Below are 9,194 nucleotides of genomic sequence, written 5' to 3' on the forward strand. Positions count from 1 at the left end.
GGCTGAATTTTGAAGTAAAATTTTTTTCAGGAAAATCGAAACCACATATTCTGGGATGTATGTATAATTTGGCTGAAATTCGCCCAACAGTTTTTTTATACAGAGCGTTCAAAATCAACTCTTTACTTATAAAAGATACAAGAAAATATTTTATTCTACACTATAAAATATTTTTTGATAGAATAAATAATATTTATGTTTCACAAAATATTAAACTAAAAATAAATAAAATAACTTACAACTATTAACTATATTTAATAAAATTATATATTATTTAAAACGAATTTTAACTTATTTATACACTAAATAAATATCTAAATTCATATTAAATAGAAATACATTGAAGAGAAAACATATGAATAATCTGCATTTTAAAGGTTAATATATTCTTTTGAAACGTTAGTTAATATAAATATATTTTTGTTTAATGTGTTTCTAGGATTTCAGTTGTTCGGTAATATTAGAATAATAAACACTTCTATAAAATAAATAATAAATTGCTGATATTAAATAGAATTTTATGCATTTTAAAGAAATTTATTAAAATATTTTAATACGAAATAAACGCATTAAATATGAGGTGGCCCAAAAAAAGGTGTAAAATATTGCTCTATTATATTTAATACAATAGAACACATTACACTTTATTAACAGGTAAATAATACCTAATTTTATTAATGAAGAACAACATGCTCTACACGTCTGTCATCAAGGGAACTACAGCTCTGAGGATCCGAGATCGAATCCGGGCGACTGTCCCGGATACATCGTGCCCAGTCCCTGACCATCCGGACCAGCAGTAGCCAAATGGATAAAACCATCAAACACTGATCCTGGGATCCTGGATCCGCACCTCTACCACGTGGCCACATGAGTTTTCGTAGGTTCTTTCCGCGTCTAACACCTAAATAGGGGCCGGTTTCCCAAAGAAAGTCCTCTCGGGAGGCAGATCGCCCATGTGTTGCGTTTCCGTTTTTTATCAAATCCCATCAATCCAAACCTTACTACCGAATCCACGATGGTCCTGAAAAAATGCCTTCTTAGTGTCTACAGAGAGAAAATGTAATAAAATAAATTATTTTTCAATATAAATAAAGTACTGTACATTTTGTTTATTCTTTTTGGTACTATTAAATGTTATTTCTTACGATTTGAAGAAATTGTATAATTTGTTTACTTTTATTTACAAATTCCGCACTTTAATAATTTTATCAAATTTATTGTTTATTTCTTCAATACATTTGAATAAAAATTTCAATTTATTTCTTTTATTATTATTTTTTTCTCTTGATTATAAGAAATTTTATTATTTGAATTACTAGAAGAAAGTCGATAACATTAAATGGTACATTATCTTAACTAAAGTCCCTGCATAAGTCGAATCATTTCAGTTAAACTTTGACTTAATCGAAATAGTCTCTAATGTCCAATTTTAACTTTTACTTTTATTATCTTTTTATTTAATGGATGGAATTATGAAGCTGAAACATTAAAAACATTTCATTTATTTCTCGCATTAAGAAAATACACAAAAATTATGTATAAAGGTCTTTGAAAATAGAATATTAAACAGAAAAAAACTTTAGGAAAAAGATATCATAAATATTTAAAGTATTCGTATTACATGCTTGAAAATATTTTATAAAATTTACAAAAAGTTTTGTAAATTTTATATCCGCTTACCAACTATCAATGCTTAGTGGATAAAACCACTGCACATCCGCAAATGGTCGAGGGAATAAAATCACTTGTAGTTGGTCACGGGTTCGCATCTGAAGCACCTGACCATCGGACTGTTCGTGTGGTGTTTTCCGAGTTCTCTTCATGTTTCTAACACGTAAATAAGTGCCAATATCTTATAAAACCGCCTTGAAAGATCTTCATATGTATACATTGCCTTATACCACCAATCTAATTCCAATCCTAAAACAACTGAATATTTGGTTGCAGGTTCGCGCCTAACTGATGGACCGGCCAATGGGCCACGTGGAGTTTTTCAAATTCTTCGTGTTCTCTGATTTCTATGTGAACTGTCCAAAATAGAGGACAGTTTTACATAAAAGCCCTCCCAGAATACACTCCCCCTTGAAAGATATTCATATGATGTTATCTTCTCCCATTGCAATCCATTCCAAAAAATTTTTTTGTTTAAAAAATTGTTTAGTGTTTTATACAAAATATATTAATAAATATAATTAAATTGCACAAAATTTTAAATAACCAACCAATAAAGAGTAAAGTATCAACAGGTGTTATAAAGTGTTACAGATAGCAGTCAACCACTCTTACCAAAGCATTATTACGTATAAAGTTCTTAACTAATTATGGTTTGAAGCCATTCATCTCAGCTTATTGATTGCTAAGTTATACAGATTGTTCTGTCACTCAAATGATTAACAGTTCTATCAAGCTGAATTAACTTATGATTAATATTAATGAAAATGTGTTGCTCAAACATTAATAGATATTATCATAATAACCTCTATTCTGATAACATATTCATAAATATGTTCCATACATACGTACAATTCACTTAAATCTATTTGATTTCTATCAACAAAATGAGTTATTATGTAGAAAATAAAAGGTTAAGTTATGTTCCTTTATATTATTTACGACGTTTGATCGTTTCTTTCCTTTATAACTCCAAAACTTTTACAAGATAAATTATGATTTATTATTTAGGAGCTCGATCATAAAAAAATCTCTCTATTTCTTATTATGTGATTGCTTTGGGGTAATATAAATATATATTTTATTGCTTTTCCTTGAATATATTGCATGAAAATAACTATTTATGATCAAATTACTATTTAACATACATCTGTATACAATCGAATCTTCAAAAAAGGCTACCTGCTGACAACAGTCAGGTCTAAATAGCAGAAACTCTTTAAAATGCACACGAAAATAGCTTAACCTCCAAACAACGGTCACTGGTGGGGCCGTTATTCCAAGATTTGACTGTATTGTTTTTGTATTTTCTTTTTTATCACGTTAAATACAATTATCAATTAGCAGTGAGTAAAACTAGGTTCACACTGTCGTGCAAACCAATGTAATCTGGTTTGCAGCAGTTCATATTTCAATGTGAACCTAACTTAAGAAGTCTGTGCTTATAAATTATTCAACGCAAATATAGTGGGTGGGTATGCAGATAATCAATACGTTACAAGGGGTGAGGGTACAGTATTTACAAAAACGTCGCGTAACGTTAGGATCTGAACTCGTGAATAACAAAATGATTTTTTGTTGCTGAAATGTTGCGCGTAGCGAACCGTAATTTTTATGTCACTGCTTTTTCTGCACGTTATACGCGTAATTAATAAAATAATGTTGTGCTGTGTATTATTTCTTACTACAGTTAAGGGTATTGATCGATTCCATTAGTGGCCAAGTGGATAGAACTACTGAACATTGGTTCGCACCTCAACAACAGACTGGTCACATAGTTTTCCCCATTTTTATTCACGTAACTAACACCTAAAGAGGGAAAGTTTCTCATAAAAGTCTTTCTCTTTGGTCCTTCAGATCGCCGATAAGGCTGTGTTGCGTTTTCTTATACCATTAATACAATCCAAGGAGGTTGATGGAGAATATGCGTTATGTAACTGTAAGAGGTGAGTATGTGCAGCAGCTTTACGGAGCATTACACAGGAATGGTAATGTATTTAGAAATCTCAGTGACTATCCACATTCTATATTTTGTTTGAAAATGACAAATTTTAGCTATTATTTACTCAATTTAAGTACGTTGAATGTTGGTAACGTTTTGAATAAGTAGGTTTAATTATTCATTACATAAAATTTTAAACTACAGGAATAGATAATAATTATGCCCCCTGATTCATTTTAAAGCAATTGTGTTGAAATTTATACGTATTAAACATATCCAAGTAAAGAATTTTGAGCCTTTATTTAAATATGGTAGCCTGCAATATCAATACACATTCTCATACGGTGTTTTGTTTCCTCAAGGACCTTCGACATTCAGATGTAACAAGACCACAATTGTCACAATTTTGTCCATATACATAATATATCACAATCCTCCTGAATTTTAAAGATGTTAATTTGGTTTCACTTCAGGCAGATATATTTTTTCTCCGCTCGAGTGCGCCATGCAGACTTTTAATACTATGTTTTGGTTCTTACAGGTTCTGAATCGGACAGATTATTTTTAGTATATGAGCCGAGAGGTATAAGAATTGTTTTTTAAAATAGGGTCGATGAATGGCGCGCATTAAGACGAGACACTAGTCGACTCTTAAATGCCTTGTTTTTCTTCTTAAGGTTACACCCAAGAGATTAAACTTGATGTTTTCCCTATTGTTTTCCACTAATTCTTCTTGCTAAATGACTTCACTTCGGTAAGGATCACCTAAGAAGAAAATCTTTAAAAATTAAAAAAGAATTGATTAATTTGCAGCGTAAGAAGACGTCAGTAGAAATTAAAGTAAAGATTATTTCTCGTTTGTTGTAAATATTTCTCAGATTTCTCTAAAATTTATATGTTTTTTCGTGTATTTTTCAAATCGTTTTCTATTTATAACAACTCGAGACAACTTCCGCGATATATACTTTCTTATTTATAAACTTTCCTGAGATTGAATGCTGCATTTATTCATCAAATATTGAATGTTAAAATGTAGAAATTTCCGATTGATTACACATTAATTTTCAAGTCAAAAATTTTGGAAAATAAAGTTTCTTTTAATCGATGGTAATATTTGAATAATGAAATTTTCAATATCTTTCATGCAAAAGTCCATATTGAAGGCATTTTCCAAATATATCTGATGTCTGGATTAACTTGAAATCCTACGCTTGTTTGTTAAGCTCTTATCCTGTAAGGCTGAAGATTGCATTATATGTGATGTTTGGTTCAACCGTATCATTTTACTGTCATTTCGAGTTCCTGAAAAGACAGATAAGTTATTATACGATTGCCATTTGTACTAATTTAACACAGGCTCTCCCCTTCTTTGCTGCTTCTATTCACTTATGTAACAGATGGATACGAAGACTTTTCCACTTTCATTTCGGAATATTTTTTAATAAAAATAAGTAAAATGTCAAATAATAATATCATTTTATGTATTCGCTTCGATGAATATTTAATATATTTAGTTATATTAATACTTGTTAGAAAACTTTATCTGTGTAGTTAAATTTTCATCCTTTTCAATCCTGTTCATTATATTCTCAGTATAATTATTGTAAAGCGTTATACATTTAATGATTAATTATTAGTATTTGAATAAATTACATATATTGTAATTAAGTACGTCATTTTATTTAAATTCTAAAGAAAATTTTAATTAGAATTAAAACTTTTCCAAAAATCAATTTTTAAATGTTAAATCAAGATAAAAATGTAAATTGGATTTAAGGATTGAATGCCATCTGCCTCCTGGGAGGGCTTTCCATGGTAAACTGGCCCCTATTTAAACACGTGAAGAAAACCCTGAAAACTTTCAGCACGTTGGTAAGGCACGAACCCGTGACCTGACAGTAGTCTTATCCATTCGACTACTTTCCACAAAGCTCTTTTTTCATATTCGTCGTGGGTTCTGGCAGGCCCACAGTGAAGCGATCGAGAGATCTGTATATTTATTTATTTATTTCAATCAATTAGAAAAAGTCTCGCAACAATATATTTCCTCTCCCTTGTTAACATTTAAACCCTAAATAAAATAGCGGGAACAGACCACGGGTGAAAAATTCATAGGGTTCCTCTGTCAGATTCGATTCCGGATCCCCCAGAGAGTAGGCTATTGCCACAACAGCCCAACCATTTTAATATTTATTCATTTAACTAGCTAAAAATGTTTATAGTTTCCTCTGTTAAATGGTATGAAATAAATATAACTTAGAGACTGAAATAGATGAAAATAAAACAAATTTTTGTTTTTTCCGGCTTCATTATCTATCTATTTAGACGAAAAATCGATAAACTTGAATAAAAATATAACAAAAAATAAACAAAATAATATAACAATAAATCTTAGTAAAGACGTCTCAACATAACATAACGCAATAAACATTAATAATCTTTAATATGTGTGTCCAAAGATATAAAAATAAATTTTCAAGGATGAGCCAATTAATACAAAAATAAATCTTAATCCATATATAATGATTTTTAAAATATAAAATATAAAAAATAATTAAATAAGCACGCAATAAAATAATATAAAAATAATTTTTGCATTTTAACAACATTTAAAAATTAAAATAATTTCGTCAATTTAACTTTATCAAATACAGTGAATTAATTATACCGCCAAACCTCTGAACAACGGCCACTGACGTGAAGATTTAAAAATGGTCGTTTTTCAGAGGTTATTTTCTATTTTTTGTTGTTGGAATAAAAAAAAATTTCTGTAAAAAATGGCCGCTTTATAGAAGTGGCTACTGTTTGGAGATGTTCGCTATTAAACGTTCGACTGTATTTTACTGTTTAAAAAAAAAATTCTTTTTAATTCAATCTTCTTCTTCATATTTTATCACTTAACTTTCTTATTTAATAATTTTAAAGATAAAAATTAATTATAAGAAAAAACCTAGACACATTTTAATTAAGAAACTAACACTGAATTATGATTTCTAAAATAGCTGGTTTATGAACTTTTAACTCATTAATAATTTATCTTCGAAATATATAAATTATTTTAATTTTCTATTATTTTTAGTGGTTCTAAATATACTTCTGTTCACTTGCAGTATATTAAACGTTAAACATAAAGTTTATTTTTTATTTAAACTCGGTTATTAATGAGCGACAAACAATTTTCTTGCTTATTTATTTTTTTAGAAATATATTTAAGTTTTTTTAATAAATTATTTCATCAAGATATTTACTTATTTTTAAGCTTCTGACTATTGATTATCATTTAATCAATAAAAAAGTGTAGCAAAGTATAAATAATTTTCAAAACTTGTAAACACTATATTTTACTTAAAAATCTTTTAAATTTTATGTATTTTTTATATTTATATATTATTATTATTATTCATATATATTTATGTTATTTACAGTAAAACCAATCCAAAACAGAACCTGAATAAAACGGAAACCTGACTAAACGGAAAAAATATTCGGTACCGTACAATTCCGGTTTACACAGGTTTTACTGTATTATTACTTTATATTATATTAAAAATATTTTATAATATTTTATCATTTTTATTTCAATTTTTTACTACTTTTTCCAAGTTATGGCATCTAAAATGGTGTTAAAAAGGTGATCTGTTACAGATATGCCCACTCGACCACCTCCATTGTGGGCCTAGCGAATCCACAATAGCCTTGTAAAAACGCCCTGTTAGTACCTACGGATGAGTTTAAAACAAATATTAAATAATTATTTAAATTTAACATATTTAAAGCGTATTAAACTAGAATATAATACACAGTTTCATGAAGAAATAAGCCATTAATATAATTTAAATTTAATTAATTACTAATAAAATATTCATTAAATAAGTGGAAAAAAATATCCAAAGTTTAAAAAATTATATATATTTAATGTATTAAAACTTTTAAAAAAGTAAAATATTATATACTAGAAAAATAAAACTTAAAGGTTTAAAAATCATCCTGGATTATGTAAATGTTTATTTTATTTTTAAAAGTTTTATTTGCTAATTATTACTAATTACTCTCTTTTTAAGATACATTTTATAACGTGAATAATTAGTACTCAATTTTTTTTAATAATATGAAAAAATGTTTTAAAAAGTTTTTGATTTAACATTCAAGTTTTTAATGTAACGGTATAGCGAGATACAATTTTTAATGGATTTTTTTATAAGTCATATTCAAGAAAATTGTATATTATTCTCCTTATCTGTATGTAAGACTCATGAATAAATATATTTTATTTTATTCATGTTATGTCTTTTTTCAAGACAAGTACACGTTTTACTTTTATTTCAAAGATGATGATTTTTATTTATTTCAGATATGTATTTTATTTTTATTTTTTATTTGTATAGATTATTTTAAATTTTATATAATGGATCTTTCACAATAGGACCAAGTTTTTCAGTGTTGTTCAGTGGCCGAGTGGATAAAGATCACCGATCGCGGGTTCGAGCCTTACTGACAGGCTGGCCACGTTTCTTTTCGGGTTTCTTCATGTGTCTAACATCCAATTAAGGACAGTTTCTTGTATAAAGTCCACTCGGGAGGGCTCACCAGCGGCCAAATGGATATAAATCAATGAACACTGAATGCGGGCTGTTCACGTGTTTTTGGGTTTTTCACGTATCTAACACCTAAATAAGAGCCAGTGTCACATAAAGGTTTTCTTGTAAAGCATTCCGCTCTTGGCAGATTGCCCGTTTTACACCCATTCATATTTTTCGACTCAGTACACCTTTATTATTATTTTTATTTTTTAAATATATTAATTTTAATGTAAACAAAATGTGATAATTTTATTTTTATATATTTATTGATTTAATACGGAATATTTTATTTTATTATTTATTTTTTCAATAATTGAAAATGCTGTTGAGAAATATGAAGTCGCGCGAAGTAAGATGCTTCGAAATGGATAAAGAAGAAGATATCTTCTGGAAAAATTGATTGAAACAGAAAATCTTTTGAAGATTTTCCAAAAGTTATTTCAAGTAAGGCACAAAACTATTTTNCAATTGAAAACCTACATCAGATTTATTCTAATATTAGAAAAGAATATTTTCATTACTTAATATACACTCATTCATAAGGCTGAGAAAGATGATTATAATAAATTTGATTTCGTATTTTATATGTTATTTACATGAAACTATATTACTTCTTTCATATTCATTAATGTATACCGACTAAATAAACTACATATTTACATTTTATTTTAGAAATTTGTAAATGTATAAAGATAATATCGCAGCTGCGGACAAACATCAGTTTAAATAGTTTATTTAACAATATTTTTTAATAAATCACACAGGAAAACTATTTGTAGCACATATGAAAAATAAATCGACACGTCTTTCAAGACTTCACTTCAGCTTACATTTTAAAATATAAATTACTTTTATTTTAGTATATATAAATAATATATTTAGCCTAATTATTAGAGATTTGTTATTGCCCAAGTGGATAAAGCCGCTGGACTAATGGTCGCGGGTTCGCGCCTCGTCAACGGGTAGCTACGTGCATTTTCTTAACGTGTCTAATACAT

The sequence above is a fragment of the Centruroides sculpturatus genome, unplaced genomic scaffold, assembly GCF_000671375.1.
Source record: "Centruroides sculpturatus isolate CEXI.00-Female unplaced genomic scaffold, Cexi_2.0 scaffold373, whole genome shotgun sequence".
Lineage (NCBI taxonomy): Eukaryota > Metazoa > Arthropoda > Arachnida > Scorpiones > Buthidae > Centruroides > Centruroides sculpturatus.